Here is a 24314-nt window from a genome sequence, read left to right as displayed (position 1 = left end):
TCTTCATTCAAATTACCATGAAATGGCTGGGGTCTAAGAGGGTGCTAGATGCTAGGTATGACTGTTCAACAGGGGAAGGAAACAGGACTTTCTCAGGCCTCCGTGAAGGAGAAAAATGTGCTTCTTAGTGTTTCAAGCTGGAATGAACTTTTCTGTAAATATATGGTTACAGAGAATAGCTTGATCCTGTAGCCTTATAGTGGGATGCACTGTAAGTGGGCCACGCCAATATTAAGTGAATGTAGGTTAGCCTAAGAACAAAACCCCTTTGTCCCTTGGTTCTATGTTCTTTCTCACTCAATTTACTTGTTTTCTTTTTTCCACTTATTACATGAATTTTAATTTACTTAGATTTTTTTTTTTCTTTTTGACATGCATAATACCAATATCTGTGTTTGGAGGTGTCTTTGATACAAAGTAAAACAGAATGTCCCCACATGGCATGACCTCCTCCACCAAGAAGAATCAAACCTCTCTTCTTCACTGACTATAATCATTACTTTTTTTTTTTTTTTTTTGCATTCAGAGCTCTGCATTTTGTTCATATCCAGGAGTATATTTTCAAGTTTTTTTTTTTTTTTCAAGAAATAGAAATTGAAAGTTATATTACCTCAATCTGCATATTTTAAAATATCTCTCATTTGTCTTTGCACAAGAGAGCTTGCCAGGGGTTTTAGTCCTTTTCCCTTCAAAACACTTGGAAACTGATCATCTTTTGCCTTCTGTCATTTAGTAGCTTGGGAGAGACAGTACATATCAGTATGACAGTTATCCCTTTGTATAGGTAGTCTGTTTTGCCTGTTCACATACTACAGATTTTCTTGTATTTTCTGTATACCAAATATCTTAGCTCAGATTTGATGCATAAACATGTGGCTTTCTTCTCACTGATTTTTGGCCGGAATGGTATTCACTCAGGTATGTTACTATCATAAGAAAAGCAAATAAGACATGATACAATCATAATATTTAGATTATTGTTGTTGTTTAGTCGCCAAGTCACGTCCAACTCTTTTGCAACCCCATAGACTGGAGCCTTGCCAGACTCCTCTGTCCATGGGATTTCCCAAGCAAGAATACTGGAGTGGGTTACCATTCCCTTCTCCAGATTTTCCCGATCCCAGCTCAAACCCGAGTCTCCTGCATTGGCAGGCAGATTCTTTACTTTGGAGCCACCTGGGAAACCCTAATATTAGTTTATGTGAAAATAATTAGATCATGCCACTTTAAGAGCTAGTTGCTGCACCTGCTTATAGCCTACAGCAAGTTAAGGATAATATCAAACTCAGATTAATCAGAGGTCATTGTCTGAACCCTGAAAGGCAGGTGTAAAAGTTAGTTAATAGTTAAATCAGCATAGGCTTGAGTCCCATAGTTACTTTAAGTAAAGAACTTATTTGCAAACCAAAGAGAAATAGCAACTAGCATAAGGAAGTCTTCCACCCACATATTTGGTCTTTTCTTATTGTAAGTTATTACACGAGAGACATAGTTAAAACCTACCTGCCCTATAATGTACAGTCGTATGCACAGCAGATCCTGTAGCTTTTCCTATTTTCTGGTGGAATTAAAACATGGTAAACCATGTTGAACATATAAAGAATTTTTAGTGATTTGAGGAAAACTGTTTTTTAATCTCTTCCAGTGAAAACAGGTAAGGTAAAATTCAAATAACATCAATATGACCTATTGCAGTCAATCATTTTTGTAAAGTTTTTATTGAGAAGTGAAAGTGTTAGTCTAGCTGCTCAGTGGTGTCCGACTCTTTAAGACCCCATGGACTGTAGCCCGCCAGGCTTCTCTGTCCATGAGATTCTCCAGGCAAGAATACTGCAGGGTCTTCTACGGGTGATCTTCCCGACCTCGGGATCAAACCCAGGTCTCATGCATTGCAGGCAGATTCTTTATTGTCTGAGCCACCAGGGAAGCCCAAAACTGCTATTGATACATTCCAAACATGTAATGCTAATACTATTTCTTTTTTTAAATTTTATTCAGTGATCTCACAACCTCCATTGATGAAAACCACTTTTCTTTTAACAGAGGGATTTTTTGTCAGTTTATGAAGTTACAGCTTATGTTTTCATAGAAGTCTACACATCTACCATGAGTTGAAACAAACTCTAGGCTGTCTCATGAGAATTATACCAGTTATGGAACACTTCTGCCATTTGTCTAAGTGTTGCATAAATTATTAAGAATTAAAATATCCTAGCTTGATTGAAAATTTAAATGTTGATTTATTATTCTTCATTGTTGTAAGACCAATTTAACAAGCTATTCATTTATTCCGCAGTTAAACTCCCTCTAGGTTTTCTAAGGGTTTGATTGATAAACTTTCATCATATGATTTTTCATCAGTGGTTAACTTTACTGTGTTTTAGAGTATTTTCCTATTCTGAAAATATATCTGAGGTATTTGCAGTGTTGCTTGCCCTTAACAGTAAACTTGTTAATAAATATACATACAAATTAAGCTTTTTTCTGAGCCTCTTTTGGATTGTATGATTATGGTTTATATGATATTCTACAACATTTTGAGTTGTTTTTGTTGTTAGATTATTATCATTGTTTATCTCACTCTGGGTTCACAAGATTGCTACATATTGCATTATCACATATTAGCTTAACATACTTTATACATATGTTTACATAAAATATGTCTTTCAAGTTTCAACATACTGTCAGAGGAAGCTTGTTTGTAGATAAATACATGAGTTCAAATGAAATGTCTTTGATCCAAAGAAGCACTTTATTTTCTCTAATCTATAGAATTTTCCAGGAATTCATAGTATGTAAACTACAGTGAATGTGCCTCTATAAAACTCATAAAATAAAATCTATGGCCAATCTCTTCCTGAAGGTAATTGCAGGGTGGAGAGGGAACTGATAAACTGTAAGCTTTTATAACTTAAGTCATAAAAGAATCTGTTTTCACTTATCAATAAAGTAGCAATTCAGAGCAATTCTACTGAAATTCAAGTGTAAGTCCAAAATAGATTTCTTTAAAGACCACTTATGAGTTGTCTGTAATATAACATTTTTCTTAAGTATCTGCATGTTTTTCTCCAGACATTGTAAATTATGAAGCTTATGTTGATTTTTCCCATTAGCATACTCTACTGACATCTGTTTTTATCAGATTTTCCCCCAAATCTCTTTTGACTTTGCTAAATTCCTCTACCTGACAAAGTTTTAAAATTCTGAAAGTGTCATATTCCTGGAGAACTGTAACACAACGCTGGCATAATAGGAATTTATTTTCTAAACTATCAACAAACATTAGGTATATAGTACCCATAGAACAGTACAATACTAAATGCTGGGTAGTTGTGAGAGTTGTATGGGGAAAGTAGCAATATAGAAAAGTATAAACATGTTTTGTGTCTTTGAGTAGCTCTTGGTTTAATTAGAAATGAAGTGAGATGAAAGTGTTAGTTGCTCTAGGGGATCTTCCCAACCCAGGGATCGAACTAGAGTCTCCTGCACTGCAGGCAAATTCTTTACTGTCTGAGCAACCAGGAAGGCCTGTAAACAGTTAAACCTCAACACATGAATTGAATATAAGTTCGGAGCAATGAGTACAGATGTCATGTCACCAAGGCAACTTGTACTCAAGTATAGGAATATGGGATGGGATTTGAGTACCATAGGAATTCCCAGGGCTCAAATGGTTTGGGAAGGCTGTTTAGAGTAGGAAGGTGCTTAACATAAAGGAAATATGGGATTTTTTTAAAGGAGTAGGATATTCTAGACCAGAGTAACAATGTGACTGAAGACAGTAAGAGAAGGAAAGTACACAAAGTTTATAGATGGAGACAGTTGGCATCAAACAGAGCATTTCAGAACATGAGATAGATTAAGAAAAGGTAATTGGGGCATGATTTATCAAGATCATTGGATGTTAGATAAAGAATTGAGACTTTATCAGTATAAGCAACAGTAAGGCATTTGAGCATGAGAATAATATGATCAAGGGGTGATGTTTTTAGAAAAAAATTAAAATAAAAGCACACGTGAAATTGCAGGTAGTGGAGACCAGAAGAAAGTAGGTCCTCTGTGAAGCTATTATAATCCACTTTCCAAGGTGTTAAGGGTCTGAATAAGGAAGGAACAGTGGAAATGGAAATAGAAGTATGCTAATGAGAAATATTTGGAAACTAGAGTCAATGATGGAAACTCAAAAGAGGTAACATAGGAGCATAGCTTACTGAGAGAATTATGGCTGTTAACAGATTTTTTTTTTTAAATAGGGATACAGGATGATGTTTAGAGAAGAATAGATTCTGTATTAGACGTGTTAAATTTCCATAATCATAGGCCATGTACAAGTAGAAATGTTCAGTAGAGAACTGAAAATATAGGCTTAGACCTCAGAAAAGAAGCTGAGTTTGAAGATCTGCATGTGTTCTGCTTGAGAGAGCCGCACTGCACAGCTCTGGGCTCCAGAAGAGAGGTCCAGTGGTCAGAGGGCACAGGCCTCAGTCGTGGGAATCCCATGCATCATCATGGATGGGGAGCAAGCAGACTGTTCACAACGGTGTCCAAAGGCCTCGTCCTGGAAGGAGGCAGATATGCAGTCTTAGAAAAAGCTCAGGTGGGAGGGGGGATCGGGATTGGGAATACATGTAAATCCATGGCTGATTCATATCAATGTATGAACAAAACCCACTGGAAAAAAAATAATAATAATAAAAAAAAATTTTTTTTTAAAAAAAAAAAGGGAAAATAAAGACTACTATATTGTAAAAAAAAAAAAAAGAAAAAAGAAAAAAAGAAAAAGCTCAGTCAGAAACCAGACTGTTTCTACTCATCTCCCAAGTTTGTTCTCCACAGAGTTATTATCTATCCAAAGCATTGGTGTTGTTGTTTAGTTGAGAAATTGTGTCCAACTCTTTGTAACCCCATGGACTGTAGTCTGCCAGGCCCCCCTGTCCATGGGATTGTCCAGGCAAGAGTATTAGAGTAGGCTGCCATTTCCTTCTCCAGGGATTCTTCCCGACCCAGGGATCGAACCCATGTCTCCTGCATTGGCAGGCGGATTCTTTACCACTGAGCCATCAGAGAAGCCCATATCCAAGCCATAAATAAGATCATATGTTAAAGGTCTTGGGGTACGCCCCATCTCCTACCAGTTGAAGGCCAAGCTATGTGGCATGTGATTTGAAGCCTTTTGCTACCTTTTTAGACTTACTTCCAGCTTTTTCCCCATGCTCATGCTGGCTGCTCTGGGCTACTTATAGTTCCCTAAACATGTCCAGGTCTCTCTCAGGGAGGAGTAATTTTAGAAGAGGGCTTAAGAACACTGAGTCCAGACCAGATATCCTGGCTTGACGTCCTGCTTTGGCCACTTTTACTCCATCTGACTTCAGACAAGATTCTTTATCTCTTTATCTGCAAGTGAGGGTAATACCTACTTCAAGGATCTTTGTGAGGAATGAATGAGCTGAAATACATTCCACTCAATATGTTTCTGTATAACAGATATTGAATATTATTTCATCACAGGAGATGGCCAGATAATAGAACAAGACCAGGTCCCAAACCTAAGGTCAAGAATCCAAGGGAGAAAAAAAAAAAAAAAAGAATCCAAGGGAGGACCCCAGAGTCCCAGCTACAGCATGGAAACCAGGAGCAAGGAAATCTGATAAACGTTGCCTCAAAGGCCTGCCTGTGTCTTGATCAACCTCCTTTCTTTTTCTCGTTTCATTTTTTAAAGTTTTTTTAATGTATGTATGTATGTATTGCATATTGTGGCTTTTTCCGGGAGTTAATGCAGAAATCCAGTTGCACCAGGACAACAAACATAAACTAGAACTGTCTTGGGCAATCCTAAATGTGTGAGCACCTTATCCATCCATTCTGTAAGTTACAGCAGCCAGAGTGATCTTTCTAAAATGAGAGTCAGAATGGATTATCCTTCTCCTTTTTAACACTCCTCAATAACTTCCTCTTACATGTAGAATAAACCCCAGATCCTTTCCTGGGGCTTACAGGGCCTTGCATGATTTGGTCTCTGTCTACCTCTTCAGCATCAACTTATGATATTCTCTGCTCTGAGTTTCTGGAACACAGCCAGCCTTTCTCACACTCACCTATGAGCCTTGAACATTTGACCTCTCTGCCAGGAATATACACACCCTTTGGCATAATGGGCTTTTTCTTTAGATCCCAGTAAATGTCAGGCATTCAGAGGATCTTCCTTCAGTACTCTATTTGAAGTAGATATTCTTCACTTAATCTTTTTTACTGCACTTTTTTCCCCTTCTTAATATTTATCTCAATTTGTAATTTTTTGTTCAGTTATTTTCATGTTTATCTTTTGTCTTCCTCAGTCAAATGGATGTAAGTTTCCTGAAAGTAGGGGCCATGTCTGCTTTCATCATCATTTCTTATAGATTGTCAGCATATACAGTTTAAATTAATAAAGGCTGAAACTATAGAAATAATTGCAAAGAGCTAGACTAGACCTCAGGGATGTCCATATTCAGAACGTTGGAAAAAGCCCCATGGAAGACAGATAGAGAAGAGAGACATAGAAAGTCAGGAATCGTGTAGCGTCTCGGAAGCCAGGGGAGTCTAAACAGAGGGTGTTTTTGGGCTGGCATGGGTAGTCAGAAATGTTTGGGAGATTGGGAGCAGAATGGAAGCATGATGAACTGGAAGCAGTTTGGGAAACCTGTCTTGAGAGGAGGGTGGAAAATGCAATAGCAGTTAACATAGCCTTGTGTATATATTGTTAACTTACACAAAAGAAAGTAATGTTGTGTCAAAGGGCTGCCATGAAAGGAACCTATGTAGAACAATGAAGCAAATATTTCTTTTTCCACATTCTTCAAAAGTGAAAAGTTCAGTTTTTGTGTTTATGCAACATTATTACTTTCAAAACATTTCTCAGATGAAAGGAAAAATCCCAGGAACATCAGTGGAGAGAAAGATGCTGACTGTATTTTAGCATTTGACAAAGGAGTGGTGTAAGGGCAGTTGCAGCAAGATTCCTTTGTTGTTGTTCAGTTACTGAGTCGTGTCCAACCCCATGGACTGCAGCACACCAGTCTTCCCTGTCCTTCTCTGTCTCCTGGAGTTTGCTTAAACTCCTGTCCATTGAGTTGGGTGATGCCTTACTAAGTACTTAAAACTTTTCTAGTTGGTAAAATGAGAATATTTGAAGAAGCTGATCTTTTAGGTATACTTTTGGGTCTTTTTTATCTGCTCTTACTGTTACAGGAAAACATATTAAAGAAGAAAAACTAAGTAAATTTCTGATAGTCATCACTTGAATAATCACTGATCATTTCTCTCATTCTTTCTGTTCTCAGGACTCAGAATTCATCCATTTACTATATATCTATAATATATATGTAGGTCTCAGTTGTGTCCACTGGGTCGACTGACAAATGCCCATCACCACCATTGCTACTAGGAATTTCATGCTGCTTAATTAATGGACATGGGTTAGTTGTCTTTAGTAGATCAAAAACCTAAGTCCTTTCACTGCCAACCACATCTCTCCACTCTCATAAGCCCAGTGCTTGGTGAAATGATGCCAGGCAGTAGGATATGGTGTTCAGATAAGTGTTTAATTCAGCAGGGGTTGAGAGTATGTGCAATATAGCAGGGAGAAGAAGGGACACTGGTCCTGCTGCCCGGGGCTCTCCTGAAAGAACACCCAGTAATCTGTTTCGCCCTTTTCAGTCTCTGACTATCTATCTTTCCCATACAAATAAAAACATGTTCAGTTACATAAACTGGTAGAACTTGAGGAATCGGCTCATCAAAACTATGAGTCAAGAATAATTCAAAAGTACATAAATCTCCTAAAGCAGTACATCCAAAGCATTAAAAAAAAAAAAAAAACTAAAATGAAAATCATTCCATTTTAGATTCTAGCTGAAGTACTTTCTTAGTTAAGCTCATGAACACATGGTTCTCTTGAGACTTGACTCCAGAGGAATTATTTTGGTCATTTTTTTTTTCCCCTGAAAACAGCAAAAAGAGCAAGTGCTGGAAAGGAGTCTGTTCCCTCGGGAACTTAAACTGGGAAGACAGGAAGACAGGAGCCAGAAGGCAGGAGCTCTATTAAATGCCATAAGGGGAGGTGGCGATATGCCCCACTCAAAACATTTGCTACGCCCTCTAACCTGTTTCTTTGGGGTAGTGCTTACTTTCACTGTAAGTGCAGTTTGTGTTTCTGTAATACAAATTAGCCAACATGCAGTTAGTAAATAGATGAACGATGTCAATAAGATTGAACAAGACTTTTTCCTGCATGGTTTAAGTTCACAGCCATCAAAGGCAGGCTTTCTCATAACCAAATGGAAAGACTGAGTAATTTTAGAAAAAAAGCTGAAATGCCTTTTGCTAATGGCTGATTTAGTAGCTTCAGTAGCTGCTAGTACAAATAAAGAAGCTGCAAAAACATTTCCCCTAATTTCAGAAAAATTGTTTTGTTTGAGAGATGAAGAAATCTAAAACCTGATTAGGTTTTTAATTTTGATTAACTGGTCTCTACTGAAAGTAAATTTTTTCATGGACCTGCCTTAACAGTGATGCTGGGTGCAGATAACCAGCAGAGGTTTAAATACTATATTAGTGCTTTGATTAGAATTGTTAGTTTCTATCAGCACTCCAGTTATAAGTTCCATATCCATATGCAACAACTGCATTTTTCATAAGCCTCATTCTACAGAATGCAAGGCTTTATAGCAGAAAGACCTATAAAAATTATGGAATTTTGTCTCCCCTAGTAAAATGAGAACAGCACTAAAAGAGAGGTTTTCCATGTTCTTGTTCAGCGCTACAATATGAGCACTGTCAAATGCGTTACGTGTGGTATCACTAGCTATTATTTATATTACTAGTATTCATAACGATCCCAAGCCTCTGAGATTGTTCATCATAATTATACATGTATTAAATACTTACTGTGTTGCCAGTGTATCTTTATATTTACTTTCTTTTCATCTGTGTAATTCTTCGATAAGTATTATTATCCCAATTTCATAAATTACAAAACTGAGGCACTGGAAAGATAAAGTGTCTTCCCTAGGGTCACAGAGATAGTAAATATAGAGCCAGGAAATTCTTTTCTTTTTAGTTAACATGTTACCTAAGAGCCTCTGGAATTCTTGATATTTGCCAGAGACTACACTATCTGCTAATAGTGGGATATTTTGATGAAAGCATTGCAGTGTTTCTACTCTCTACACGTTTTTAGCCATTTAACTTCAACATATGAGAAGGATGTATCACTGGTTACTAAAACAAAAAAACAGTCCTCTTGCTTGTGGATACGTTCTTTCCTGGAAAACAAAAATTACTTCTACTTTAGAAACTCTTATGTTTTCATTACTCAAGTTTTGCACTTTACTACAAATGATTAGTATCTTGATTTTGCTTTGCTTCTAGATCGTTACAGAACAAGTCAGTTTCCTCTTCTATAAACATAGTTCTTGAGATGCTTGGGTGTGTCTGTTTCGTCTTGACCTTCTCTTTTTTAAGATAATTCCATCCGTTTAATCCTACTTAATCTATACTGAATCCATCCAGTTTGTTCACATTCTTTAGAAAGTGGCCTCCAGAACTGAACTTAATATTCTAGTTGTGATATGAAAAAGAGTGGTATTTTTGGTTTCTGTCATCTGGATACTGTGTTTGATATTGATTTATGCCCTACCATAATTTCTTGATATTTTAAAAATTTACTGTCAAACCTGTCTTCCCCTTATTTACCTGTCTGTGCCTCGGTATGCCCACCTCTTGAAAGGAGGTAATAATATCACCCACCTCAGTGGGTGATGCTGTTCACGGTACTGAGCTCAGTACTGTCTAGCTCACAGTAATCTCTCAGCTTTCCACTATTATTGTTTAGCCCTAAGTGCGGTGGTCCATTTATCCTTGTTGAATTTCAGCCATTTATTTTTGACTCACTGTTCTTTTGAATCCTGATTATTTTTTTCAGCCATGGTCACTCCTCAACTCTGTAACATGAGCAGATTTTTGTAATGCCCTTTGTTAACTGCCTTTATTCACAACATTAGAAAAATATTGACCAACCAAACAAAATCAAAAAGGCAAAATTTTCTTTATCTATGATCATTTAAAGTTTTTATTTATCAACAAAATGCCTTATAAATAAAAGCCATTTTGCTTGGGGGATATTACTGTTTAAAAGCAGTTTCACTGTAACATTGAATTGTCCTTTAGCAAAACATTTACTTGCCTGTCTTTTAAAATAAGATTTAGTGATTACTTGAAACTTTCCTTTTAATCAATATAAAATTTTGATTCCTGTAAGGAAGCTTTAAATATATTATATAACTGAAACCAAAACTTGAGTCAGTCATGCTATAAATGAAATAATTACCTAGAAAAAAATTTCAGACTTATCATTTTATGGGTTATTGTTTTCTATTTGGGGAAAATTTAATCATAAGTTATCAAACTAGTCCTCTTTGTTTTCTGCCTAGATGGACATTTGCTGTCTCCCACTGCTCATGTTCCATAGATTCTTTCCTCACCTTGATAAACACACATGAGTTCACCAAGTTTTTTCTTCCTGTGATGCCCTTTATCTTGCCAGTTTCTCAGGGGTCCCCAGAGATCAGTCTTCCAAGAATTCAGACACCTTTTGTTGTAACCACATTATTGGGTCACCTGTCAGTTTAATACATAAAGATTAAGTAAGATAAGTCCCTAGAGGGATTGAAACTTCTTGTTCTGTGTTTTTAATTAAACTTTATCAAGTTTTCTCATCACCATATCTTGGCCTGGTAATATGGTGCCATGAGCAGACTTCTCTTTAGGGCACTTTTCGGATTCAAAGCTTATTTTGACAAACCAGGAAATAAATTTCCTTTTCAGAAATGGAGTTGGAGTTCATAAATCTATATTTTGTTTGGAAAATATAATTATATTGAAAGTACTACAGAAATATTTTGCTGCAAAACACCGTTCCTCTTTGATAAAGAACTTTAGAAGTTGAGTAATAGCAATCATACCTAACATTTGTTGGGCACTCACTGTGTACTAGCCACTATGCAAAATGTTTTATGTAGGTTGCTTCAGGAATGTCATAATTCTGCAAGATAAAAGCATTATCTTCATCATCATCATCATTTGCCAGTAGAGAAACTGAAACACAAAAGGTCTTTAAGAGTCTTCTGGAAACATTTTAATTGAATGTGTTAAGGCACTGTGGTAGATGAGCCAAAAATATTAACTCCCTAAGAGCAAAATCATTTTATACTATTAAACCATCGCACTCAAATGTCAGTAAATGGCACAAAGCAGATTCTGTGGAAGCTGGGAACAGCTCGGGTAATATTAGCAGCAATTAACACCTATAAAAATAATTTTTAAGTTTTAAAACCCTGCTCTGTAGTGTGTATTATCTCATCCTATCTTTGTATCATCACTGTAGCTTGTAACGGCATTAGACAGGGGTGGTAATGAACAGAGTGGACAGCTAAGCGCTACTGATAGAACTGCCCAGAACGACAGCTAAGAAGAGTCATGAGGACCTTGCGGACAGGAAAGGGCCAAATGCAGTTTCCTCCCTCTTCATCATCTACCATGGATGTTACCTAAGAAAGCCAATTGCAAACTTTGTTTCTTGGAAAACATCCCATCTACCCATCAAGAAGTTTTAATCAGATATGATTTGAGGTTAGTGGATACGGCCTTAGATTTCCTCAGAATAGTAGCACTTCAGTTCTCATAGCTGTGGGGTGCGTTCAAGACACATAAGTAACGAGAGTAATCTGGATGTGAGAAGGGGATCTTGGGGTTTGGTGGGAAGAAAGGGGCCCAGAAGCTGTGGTTTTTCTAGTGCACTGGCAGAGTCACCTGTGACCTTGAGAAAGGAAATTACAAACACCTGCTATGCTTCAAACTATGCTACCCACATGCCACAGACAGCTGTTTGAAGAACTGGACTAAAAAGAACAGGAATGAAAAGGTAATCGCCCAAGAATGAGGTGATTGGACTTTTCCCTTCTTCCTTGAGACCTACTTTTAAAACTCATTGTACACACTCAAGTGTCAGCTGGTGCTTAAGCATGTATGACTCCTTAGTTGATGTTTCTAATCTTAATTATTCTTTTCTTTCTCCATTCTACTAGAAAGATCTTTATAATAAATATATAGGCTGTTAACCATTTGGTAACCAAAGAACCTGAAAATGAGTACAGCTCAATAAAATTACCACCTTCCTTGGGACTTATTTAGGTCATACCTGAATGGTCTAGTGATTTTCCCTGCTTTCTTCAATTTAAGTCTGGATGAAGCACAAGCTGGAATCAAGATTGCCAGGCAAAATATCAATAACCTCAGATATGCAGATGATACCACACTTATGGCAGAAAACAAAGAACAACTAAAGAGCCTCTTGATGAAAGTGAAAGAGAAGAGTAAAAAAGTTGGCTTAAAACTCAACATTCAGAAAACGAAGATCATGGCATCTGGTCCCATCAGTTCATGGCAAGTAGATGGGGAAACAATGGAAACAGTGACAGACTTTACTTTTTTGGGCTCCTAAATCACTGCAGATGGTGACTGCAGCCATGAAATTTAAAGATGCTTGCTCCTTGGATGGAAAGTTATGACCAACCTAGACAGCATATTAAAAAGCAAAGACCTTACTTTGCCGACAAAAGTCCATCTAGTCAAAGCCATGGTTTCTCCAGTAGTCATGTATGGATGTGAGAGTTGGACTAAAAAGAAAGCTGAGCACCAAAGAATTGATGCCTTTGAACTGTGGTGTAGGAGAAGACTCTTGAGAGTCCCTTGGACTGCAAGGAGATCCAGCCAGTCCGTCCTAAAGGAAATCAGTCTTGAATATTCATTGGAAGGGCTGATGCTGAAGCTGAAACTCTAATACTTTGGCCACCTGATTTGAAGAACTGACTCATCTGAAAAACTCTGATGCTGGGAAAGATTGAAGGTGAGAGAAGGGGGTGACAGAGGATGAGATGGTTGTCCAACTCAGTCATGTCTGACTCAATTGACATGAATTCGAGTAAGCTCTGGGAGTTGGTGATGGACAGGGAAGCCTGCAGTCTATGGGGTCGCAAAGAGTCAAACACCACTGAGCGACTGAACTGAACTTGAGGCATATATGTCACTGGTCCACCAGCTCCCTGGAGAAGGAGTGGCAACCCACTCCAGTATCCTTGCCTGGGAAATCCTGTGGACAGAGCCTGGTGGGCTACAGTCCATGGGGTCGCAAAGAGTTGGACACAACTGAGCAACTAACACTACCAGCTTCTTAGTTCTTACTGACAAAACCTTGGTGATATATTAAGCTTATCTATTTCTCTTATGTTTGACATATATTGTTTACTCCTTCTGTTACATTTTCACAGTATGACCTCGTTTGTGCATTTCCACAGCCAGAATCAAGGCTCTTCTCTCTGACATGAATTGCTATGGTCTCCATCTCTGTTTTTTGCTTGTATCTGTTCCTTTATTCATCATGGCTAACTTCACTTTTTGTAACCATAATTTCTATGATGTTCTTTTTTTTTTAGTATTCACATAGAAAAATGTTTATTCTTTTACAGTTTGCAGTTCATTGAATTTTAGTCTATTCACTTTTGAACCCATCATCAGTGTCCAATTTTAAAGCATAGTGCTCACCCTGAAAAGAAATCCCGTACTCAGTAGCAGTCACTGCCCCACTCCATGGCCTTCTCTCCCTAGCACCTGACAAATAATAATCTGATTTCTGTCTCTGGATTTGCCTATTCTGGACATTTTACATAAAGGCAGTCATAATATACGTGACCTTTCGTATCTAGCTTCTTTCACTTAGCATGTTTTCAGAGTTCATCCATGTTATAGTATGAATCAGAATTTTATTCCTTTTTATGGCTGAATAATAGGCAGTTATGTATATGTCGCATTTTATTTATTCTTTTATTCATTGATGAGCATTTGGGTTGCTCCAGTTTTAGCTGTTTTGAATAATGCTGTATGAACATTTACATACAAGGTTTTGTGTGGACATAGGTTTTCATTTCTCTTGAGTGTATATTTAGTACTGAAATTGCTGTGTCATATAGTAACCGTGTTTAACATTTTGAGGAACTGCCAAAATGTTCTCTAAAGTGCCTGAACCATTTTACAATCCCACCAGCCAAGTATGAGGGTTTCAATTTCTCCACATCCTCACCAACACTTGTTAGTATCTTTTTTTATTATAGTCATTTTATTGAGTGAAAAGTGATATCTCCTGGTTTTTATTTGCATTTTTTAATGATTAATGCTGTTAGCATATTTTGTAATGCTATTTGTATCTCTTATTTGGATAATTTATTCAAATTCTTTGACCATTTTCTAGTTGAGCAAATTATAATTGTATTTTACTATATAATTGTCTAAATTAGATATATTTTAATGAATATGGTATGTATGTATGTATATATGTAGGGGATTCAGATCTTATCATACCAAGGGTAGAAATACAGTTTTGTTTTAGAAATGGAGTTGAAGTTAGCACATCTACATTTCATTTAGAAAATAGGATCACATTTATAGTTGTGGGTGCCCTATAGAAATATTTCTATTTTAAAACACCATGCCTCTGTGATAACTCAAAGGACTCTAGCAGTTGAATCATAATAATTATACCTGACACATACTGTATGTTTTTCATATACCAGGAATATAGCATATAAATATATATTACATAAAAATCAACTATATAATTATGTAACTCATATATATGGATATGATATAGATATATTCACATTATTTATATCTAGTTGGGTTTGCTTTTTATTGACTTCTAAGAGCTCTTTATATACTCTGGATACAAGTCTCTTCGTTCTATAGGTTGCCTTTTTCTGTTTCTTGATCATGTCCTTTGAAGCACAAATTTGTTTTTTAGCCTTTACAAAGTTCAGTTTTTCTATTCTTTTCTTTTGTTACTTTTCCTTTTGGTACCATATCTAAGAAACCATTGTCTGATCTAAAGTAACAAAGATTTACTCCTGTATGTTCCTGGAGAGATGTATACATTTAACTGTTACCTCTAGGTCTATGTATAATCCATTTTGAGTTAATTTTTATATATGGGTTGGGGTTGTAACTTTATTTTTTTGCATGTATCTATCCAATTTTCCTAACACCATTTATTGAGAAGGCTGTTATTTCCCTATTTAATGGTCTTGGCACACTTTTCAGTTTTTGAGCATGAATATAAGGACTTATATCTGGACTCTCAATTCTATTGCATTGATCCATTTGCCTTTCTTTATGTTAGTAGTTCGCTGTAGCTTTGTAGTAAGTTTTAAAAGCAGAGTTTGTCCTCCAACTTCATTCTCTTTCCATATTATTTTGCTATTCTACGTCTCTTGCATTTCTGTATGAATTTTAAAAATCACCTCAATTTCTACAAAGCTTTTGAAATGATTGTGCTGAATCTGTAGATCAAAATTGAGTATAGTATTTTTCCAACCTAGTAACATGGGCCTTTCAATTTATATAGGTCTTCTTTAATTTCTATCAATGATACTTTGTTTTCAGTATATAAGTCTCATAAATTTTTTTCAAGTATTTTCTTATTTTGATATTATTGTAAATGGAATTAGTTTTAGTATTTAGACTGTTCAATCCTTGGGTATAGAAATGTAATTGACTTTTTATATTCAACTGTATTCTGTAACCTTGGTGAATTTGTTTACTACTTCTAAAATATGTTTTGAAGGGTTTTTTTGTGGATTCCTTGGGGTTGTCTATACAGAAGATCATGTCACCTGCTAATATAGCTCTACTTCTTTCTTTCCATCTTGACGCCTTTCTTTTTTCTTACCTAGTTTATTGGCTAAAATCTCCAGTATGATGTTGAAGTAAAAAAAAAGTTGTGTCTTTGTCTTGTCTTGCTCATAATCTTAGAGGAAAAGCTCTCAGTCTTTGACCTTTAAATATATTGTTAGCTGTGCATTTTTGTGCGTAACCTTTCTTGTACTCTTACTTTATTGAGTGTTTCTATCAGGAAAGGATGTTGGATTTTGTTATATGCTTCTTCTGTATTTATTGCAATTGTTATGTGGGTTTTCTCCTTAATGCTATTAATATGGTCTCTTACATAGACTGTCATATGTTAAGCCAAACTGTCATTTCTACGATAAATCCAACTTGATCATAGTATATAATCTTTTTTATATGTTGTAGATTCTTTTTACTGGTATTTCGTTGATGTTTGTACATCAGTATTCATAAGAAGTGTGTAGTTTTCTTGACCAGCTTTGGGATCATGGTAATACTGACTTCATAAAGTGAGTTGGAAAGTGTTCATTTCTCTTTTATTTTTTGGAAGAATTTTGTAAAAGATTGACATTATTTTTTTTAACCTTTGGTACAGTTCACCAGTGTTTCATTCTGTACCTAAGCTTTTCTTCATGAGAAGTTTTTGGTTGCTAATTCAGTCTCTTTAGTCTTAGGCCCATTCAGATTTTCTTCTTCTTCGGTCAGTTTTAAGTTGTGTCTTTCTAGAAATTTGTCCCTTGCATCTGGGCTATTTAATTTGTTAACATACAGTTAATAATAGCACTTTATTATAATCCTTTTTTATTTCTCTAAGGCCAATAGTGATATCTTATCTCTCATCCCTGACTTTTGTTATTTTGGGTGTTACCTTCTACTCCACCACCTTTAATTAGTCTAGCAAAAGTTTTGTTAATTTCCTTGGTCTTTCAAAGAACCAGTTTTTGGTTTTGTTAATTTTCTCTTCTTTTTCTGTTTGCTGTTTTTTATTTCCATCTTAATGTTTATCATTTCCTTCCTTCTGCTTGCTTTGGGTTTAGTGTTATTTTTCCAGTTTTAAAGTATAAGGTTACCTTATTGTTTTGATTTTTTCTTAGTGAAAACACTTACGCTATAAAATTTCCTCAAATCATTATTTTGCCACTCCAAATACATTTTGGTATGTCATATTTATCTTTTCATTTATTTTTCTCTAATTTCCCTGGTGTTCTTTTTTCTCACCCATTGGTTATTTAGGAATATATTGCTTAATTTCTACACCTTTGTGAATTTCCCAAGTGTCTTCCTGATTCTGTTTTCATTTCACTGTGTTTGGAGAACACATTTTTATGATTTCTGGGTTTTTTTAAGGCTTATTTTATGGCGTAGCATATTGTTTATTCTAAAGATGATTCTACATATACTTAGAAGAATTTGTATTCTGTTCTTATTAGGTGGAGTATTCTTTAGTTGTCTGTTAGATCTAGTTGATTTTTAGTATTGATCAAGTCTTCCATGTTGATCTGCCTAGTTCTATGCATTACAGAAAGTTAGAGTATTGGAGTCTCAACAGCTTGTTGTTGAATCACCTACCTTACCTTTAAATTCTGTCTTTTGCTTTATGTATTTTGAGACTTTTTATTTGCGTATACATTCATACTTATTTATGGCTTCTTGATTGACCATTTTATCATTAAAATGTCCTTCTTTGTCTTACTGACAACGCTTGTCCTAAATTATACTTTGCCTTTTATCAGAACAGCCTCTCCATCTCTCTCTTGGTTTCTGTTTGTGTGGCCTCTTTTTTCTTTCTTTTCAACTTTCTTGTGCTTTTAAAATGTTCCTCTTGTAGACAGTAGATGATTTGAACATGTCTTTTTTCCATTCTGATAATCTCTGCATTCCATTTGGAGTGCTTAATCTATTTCCATTTAATTTAATTGCAGAATTAGGTCTGCAATTTGGTTTTTTTTAATTTCTGATGTATTTTTTGTTCCTTTCCTCTTTAATTACTCACTTTTTTTGATTAAAGTAATATTTTTTAATATACCAATTTAAATCCCTTTACTTTTTGTGTTATACTTGAGTTATTTTCTTAGTAGTTACCCTGAAAATTGCAATTTACATCTTAATATAGTTTAGATTAGTACCAACTTAATTTCAATAGCATGTAAAAACTTTAATTCAGTTCTTTTCCCTCCTGGCTCCTTTTTGCTATTATGGTCATAGAAATTGCATAGAAACTGCATCTTTATACATTGTAAACCATCAGCATATTTTGTAATTCTTCATGAAGTTACCTTTTAAATCAGGTGAAAAGTTGCTTTTAAAAAAGGACACTTATGCTTAGGAAGCATCACTACAAACAAAGCTAGTAGATGTGATAGAATTACAGTTGAGCTATTTCAAATCCTGAAAGATGATGCTGTGAAAGTGCTGCACGCAATATGCCAGCAAATTTGGAAAACTCAGCAGTGGCCACAGGACTGGAAAAGGTCCATTTTCATTCTAATACCTAAGAAAGGTAAAGCCAAAGAATGCTCAAACTACCGCACAATTGCACTCATCTCACACGCTAGTAAAGTAATGCTCAAAATTCTCCAAGCCAGGCTTCAGCAATATGTGAAACGTGAACTTCCAGATGTTCAAGCTGGTTTTAGAAAAAGCAGAGGAACCAGAGATCAAATAGTCAACATCTGCTGGATCATCGAAAAAGCAAGAGAGTTCCAGAAAAACATTATTTCTGCTTTATTGACTACGCCAAAGCCTTTGACTGTGTAGATCACAATAAACTGTAGAAAATTCTGAAGGAGATGGGAATACCAGACCACCTGACCTACCTCTTGAGAAACCTGTATGCAGGTCAGGAAGCAACAGTTAGAACTGGACATGGGACAACAGACTGGTTCCAAATAGGAAAAGGAGTACGTCAAGGCTGTATATTGTCATCCTGCTTATTTAACCTATATGCAGAGTACATCATGAGAAACGCTGGGCTGGAAGAAGCACAAGCTGGAATCAAGATTGCCAGGAGAAATATCAATAACCTCAGATATGCAGATGACACCACCCTTATGGCAGAAAGTGAAGAGGAACTAAGAAGCCTCTTGATGAAAGTGAAAGAGGAGAGTGAAAAAGTTGGTTTAAAGCTTAACATTCAGAAAACTAAGATCATGGCATCTGGTCCCACCACCTCATGGGAAATAGATGGGGAAACAGTGGAAACAGTGTCAGACTTTATTTTGGGGGTCTCCAAAATCACTGCAGATGGTGACTGCAGCCATGAAATTAAAAGACACTTACTCCTTGGAAGAAAAGTTATGACCAAGCTAGATAGCATATTAAAAAGCAGAGACATTACTTTGCCAACAAAGGTCCGTCTGGTAAAGGCTATGGTTTTTCCAGTGGTCATGTATGGATGTGAAGAGTTGGACTGTGAAGAAAGCTGAGTGCAGAAAAATTGATGCTTTTCAACTGTGGTGTAGGAGAAGACTCTTGAGAGTCCCTTGGACTGCAGGGTGATCCAACCAGTCCATCCTGAAGGAGATCAGTCCTGGGTGTTCATTGGAAGGACTGATGGTGAAGCTGAAACTCCAGTACTTTGGCCACCTCATGTGAAGAGCTGACTCATTGGAAAAGACTCTGATGCTGGGAGGTATTGGGGGCAGGAGGAAAAGGGGACGACAGAGGATGAGATGGTTGGGTGGCATCACCGACTCGATGGGCATGAGTTTGAGTGAACTTCGAGAGTTTTTGATGGACAGAGAGGCCTGGCGTGCTGCGATTCATGGGGTCGCAAAGAGTCGGACACGACTGAGCGACTGAACTGATACTGTCTTTGCATTTATTTATGTGATTACTTTTATCAATGCTCTTTATTTATATGGATTTGAGTTACTGTCAAGTTCCCTTTTATTGCAGTCTGAAGGACTCCCATTAGTTTTTCTTAAAGGGCAGGTCAACTAGCAACAAACTCTGTTATCATTTATCTGGGAATGTATTAGTTTCTTCTTTTTTTACATGGTAATTTTGTTGGATATTGAATAGTAGATTGAGTTTTCTTTCCACACTTAATGTTGAAAGCATCATCTTACTAACTTCTGAACTCCAAAGTTTCTGATGAGAAATCTACTGAAAATCTTATTGAGAGTCCCTTCTGTGTGATGAATTGTTTTACTTTCGCTGCTTTCAAGATTCTTGGTCTTCAGTAGTTTGGCTACGATGTATCTAGGTATGGATCTTTCTTACACTGCATGGATTTTGTTTAAGCTCTTGAATGTGCAGATTAATTTTTTAAATCATTTTTGGGGAGTTTGTGCCATTATTTCTCTGAATCTTCTTTCTTCTCTTTTCTCTCTTCTGTGCCGTGCGCTAAGTCACTTCGGCCGTGTCTTACTCTGTGCTGTAACCCTGTGGACGATAGCCCGCCAGGCTCCTCAGTCCATGGGATTCTCCAGACAAAAATGCTAGAGTGGGTTTCGTTTTCTTCTCCAGATCTTCCCAACCCAGGGATTGAACCCCATCCCTTAAGTCTTCTGCTTTGGCAGGTGGGTTCTTTACCACTAGCGCCACCTGCGAAGCCCTGTCTCCAGGCAAGAATACTGGATTCTCTAGGGAATCTTCCCAACCCAGGAATCGAACCTGGGTCTCCCACATTGCAGGCAGATTCTTTACTGTCTGAGCCATGAGGGAAGCCCCTCTAGTGAATATTGTACTTTTCAGCTCCAGAATTTCTATTAACTGATTTCTGTTTTGCCATTTGAAATACTGTTTGGGAAGTTTTAGAACCTGTTACTCAACCATCTTCATCTCTGTATGTATCACAATTATATTTATATGCTAAAGTAGAGACATTTTCCATCAAGCTTCTTCTTCTGTAATTATATTACTATCTCTTCTTCCTCGTTAAACCAAATACTCACATGTGTATACATGAACTTTTCTCAGAATTTTTGGATTATCATTGGAATTAGAAATAGACAAGCCTCAGTGTTTAAATAAATGAGCAGTTACTTATTGATGTCTTACTATCAGCAGCCTAAGAAGCTTTTCTTTTTCCATTTAAATTTATTATTTAAGATTCCTGCAGAGTCTTCCCAAATTAACTCAGCTTATAGTCATTTCAGTATAAATATAAACTGTAGTGATCAATGGACACACATGTTAGTATACATATATCAGCTGTCACTTTGGCCTGATTTCTGTTTACCATATAACTTCCTGGTTTGAAAGCTTCAACAAGTTGTAACTGAGAAGGTAATGTAAAGAAAAGTGCTTTGATGATCTTCTTCAGGTACCATCTATAATAGAAATACCAAGTCTTAAAGATCCTCCTTTGGGCATAAATCTTAGCAAAAGCCAAAGTCAGTGAACCAGACGTATATTTACTTGGTTCCACGAAGGCCTCTAACTTCAAACTTAAATATGTAAGGTTAGTGATTAACAGCATAGATTTAGGAGAAAAGCAAACCTGCTAACATTTAGAATCTGCCAAACTCTGTGATTTAGACAAATAATAATCTTTTAGTTTATAATTGAGGAAACAAAAGCATATATATGAACATGAAAGTTTCTAAGTCATGGCCGGCTCTTTGCAACCCATGGACTGTAGCTTGCCAGGCTCCTCTGTCCATGGATTTCTTCAGGCCAGAATACTGGAGTGGATAGCTGTTCCCTTCTCCAGAGGATCTTCCAAACTCAGGGATTGAACCCAGGTCTCCCACATTGTAGGTGGTTTCTTTACCAGGATTCATCTGCCCACAATGTGGGAGACTGGGTTCAATCCCTGGGTCAGGAAGATCCCCTGGAGAAGGAAATGGCAACCCAACTCCACTCTTGCCTGGAAAATCCCATGGATGGAGAAGCCTAGTAGGCTGCAGTCCTTGGGGTCACAAAGAGTCAGACATGACTGAGTGACTTCACTTTCACTTTTCTTTACCAGCTGAGCCACCAGGAAAGCCCAAGAATGGCTTATCTTGGGTAGTGGGTGGCCTTTCCCTTCTTCAGGGGAACTTCCCAACCCAGGAATCGAACTGGGTGTCTCCTGAATTGCAGATGGATTCTTTACCAGCTGAGCTACCTGGGAAGCCCATACAAAAGCATGATAAGTACTAAATAGGGTAGTTATGGATATATATGTGAACATGTGTGTGCACGCAAATATATAATGTGTGCATATATTTGTGTGTGCATACATACAAACACATACATATATAGTGTAAAATGCTTAGCACATGCCTGAGTAGTTCTCAAAAATATTAAGTACTATAACCCTTTGTATGCATTATATAATTGCTTGTTGTTTAGTCACTGAATTGTGCCCGCCTCTTTTGCGTTCCCATAGACTGGAGCCCTCCAGGCTCCTCTGTCCATTGGATTTCCCAGACAAAAATCCTGAAGTGAGCTGCCATTTCCTTCTCCGGGGCATCTTGCTGACCTAGGAATCAAACCCACATCTCCTGCATTGGCAGGCAGACTCCTTACCACTGAACCACCAGGGAAGCCCTGATTTATTAGTATAGTAATAAAACAGTTCCAGAATGGAACAGGACAAGTCTGATTGAAGAATGCAGTAGGAGAAAAAAAGAATATTCCATTTTTCATAAGGAGTATGATTTCTGTGTATAATCTTTATAAACCACTGCTTTGAAGTATGAAGTATAAAATTTATAACTATTAAGACTGTGTATAAAACTGAACAATATGTTTACAAATACTCAGATTTACTTTTGTTTAAAAATATTGTCTTCAACTAGTTCTTTTTTACTGATTTTACATTTACTCATAGCTCATGGTTTGTTAAGAGAATTTTAAAGTGATTATACTTTTTTAAGTAATTCATAAATTATTTTAATACTCATTATCACCATGCACCATAGTACTCTTTATTGGCAGCTTAAAAGCAGAGAAACAGCAGAGTGACTTGTGCAGATATTAAAGGTATATCCTTTTGTCCATAGGGCCACCAGACTAAAAACAATGACACATAAAACGGAAACTCCCAGGGACAGGGCTGTGATCACTTCTTTCTCTCCAGCCTATAAAAATAGCTCAGACACAGTTGTATCTAATAATTATTGCTGGGTGAATAGGTTTAATCTTTCAATTTTGCTTGTTTTTCTATTTTAAAAATTTCTCTAATCCTTAAGAGGTTGTAGGGAAACCTAAGAAATGTTTACTATGACTCCTAGTTGCAGTTTGAGCATGAGCTTGTTGAAAAAAATGATGAAGTAGATGTTAAAATTACTCAAATCTGGAGCTAGTCAGCATTTCAGTGAGACGAGGGAAACTGAGAAAGATAAGTAAAATAGGAAAGGAGAAACAAGTTTACTTTTTATAAGTTTTTCCAGTAACAGTTTGTTATAAAGCTTGATTTTATATTTTAAAATGTTTCTTAACCAAATGTTTGTTAACCATGTAGTTGCATATTTGATATGTGCAGAAAATAAACATACATGTTTTATAAAGTAGGTCATCAAAATAAAGCTAACTAAACCTTAAAATACATCAGAATCGCCTGGCAGGCTTCTTAAAACAGATTTCTGAGTCCATCCCCAGAATCTATGGTTTTAGTTGGTGTGGAATGGGGCCCAAGAATTTGCATTTCTAACCAGTTTCCAGGTAATGTTGTCATTGCTAATCTGGAGGCCACACTTTGGGTTGGGTACCCTCATCTAAACCGATGACTCATAATTCTCCTTTTCTTATCCCTCCCAAGAAAAATAAAATGCATTATCATTTTTCTTCACTAACAACAACAAAAATAATCCGCAGTCCAATCTATAAAAGTCTGCATCATTTTCTTGATTTCTTTAAAGGAAATAACCAACACAGAGATGTATTTTAGAGCCTTTTTCAACAAAGCACTAATAATTCACTGAAACAAAGTATGTGAATGGTGATGTCCAGTAAGGTGTTTAATTAATACCAATCATGGTATAAAACCAGTAGCTTTATTTATAAAGTCCAAAATCTCAGTCATTCCTATTTGTCAAAGAAGGAAAAAGTATTTCCAACTGGTAAATTCCAAAGAAATGCTTTATCACTATTCTTCTTTAATTATGACTAGCAGGCTTTTCCTCTGTGGTATTACAGCAATCAAACAAGCTCTTCTGGTTCATGTATGATCACAACAAATACAGTCACACTGTTATCCAGCAAATCACTATTTTGAATTCATATTAAAATTTGTGAATGCTTTTCTTTTGTAATAGGTATTTGAATACCTGGCATGGTAGAATTTTAGAAATGGAAGGCATACCAACCACCTGGCATCTGGTCCAAACCCCTTAGTTCACACACATCCAATTTGTGTTTTGTGGTATGTTTTAGCTTTGGAGGCCCAGTCAGGACTGAAAACTTACTATCTTGATTCCTAGTTTAGTATTTTTTCCATTAACTTTTACCAGAAGGTATTAGAAATTAAATATTTTCAGTTATCTGTTTAATGAAGCATTTAAGGTCCATATATACTAGCATTATATAGCAGATAGTTTAATACAGACAATAAACTTTGTGCAATTATTATTTCCTTTCTTTATCGTTTTTCTTAATCACACTAATCTTTC

At 36.4% G+C, this 24314-nt stretch overlaps 1 protein-coding gene across 5 annotated transcripts in view; it reads left to right on the top strand.

The window, feature by feature from the left end:
• AHI1 (Abelson helper integration site 1) overlaps positions 1-24314 on the top strand; it is a 210341-nt gene that overhangs the window by 137210 nt on the left and 48817 nt on the right. The gene's annotated exons all lie outside the window — the stretch shown is intronic.

This window comes from Dama dama, chromosome 26 (assembly GCF_033118175.1).
Source record: "Dama dama isolate Ldn47 chromosome 26, ASM3311817v1, whole genome shotgun sequence".
NCBI lineage: Eukaryota > Metazoa > Chordata > Mammalia > Artiodactyla > Cervidae > Dama > Dama dama.
This window is presented reverse-complemented; position numbering and strand designations above follow the sequence as displayed.